Raw genomic sequence first — 729 nt, forward strand, 5'->3', positions numbered from 1 at the left:
TTGTTGTTGTGTAGTTATCTATTTCCTCTGTTTCCTTCGATGTAGTTGTTTTCTTTGGTTTGGAGTTTCCCTTCTAGTAACTTCTGTAGAGCTGGATTACTATGTAGATATTGTTTAAATTTGGTTTTGTCTTGGAATATCTTGAATTCTCCGTCTATGTTGATTGAAAGTTTTGCTGGGTATAGTAGTCTGGGTTGGAATCTGTGGTCCCTTAAGGACTGTATGATTTCTGTCCAGGCCCTTCTGGCTTTCATAGTTTCTGTTGAGAAATCTGGTGTGATTCTGATAGGTCTACCTTCATATGTTACTTGGCCTTTTTCCCTTGCTGCTTTTAGAATTTTTTCTTTGTTTTGTAGGTTCAGTGTTTTGACTATGATGTGACGAAAAGAATTTCTTTTCTGGTCTAGTCTACTTGGTGTTCTGTAGGCCTCTTGTATGTTTATGGCCATCTCCTTCTTTAAGTTGGGAAAGTTTTCTTCTATAATTTTCTTGAAAATATTTTCTGGACCTTTGAGCCTGATGTCTTCTTTTTCTTCTACTCCTATTATTCTTAGGTTTTGTTTTTTCATGGTGTCCTTGATTTCTTGGATGTTTTGTGTTTGGAACTTTTCTGATTTTATTTTTTCTTTGAGAGATGTGTCAATTTCCACAAGTGTATCTTCGGCTCCTGAGATACTTTCATACATCTCTTGTATTCTGTTGGTGATGCTTACCTTTGTAGTTCCTGAT

The sequence above is a fragment of the Psammomys obesus genome, unplaced genomic scaffold, assembly GCF_907164565.1.
Source record: "Psammomys obesus unplaced genomic scaffold, mPsaObe1.curated_primary_1811, whole genome shotgun sequence".
In the NCBI taxonomy this organism is placed as follows: Eukaryota; Metazoa; Chordata; class Mammalia; order Rodentia; family Muridae; genus Psammomys; species Psammomys obesus.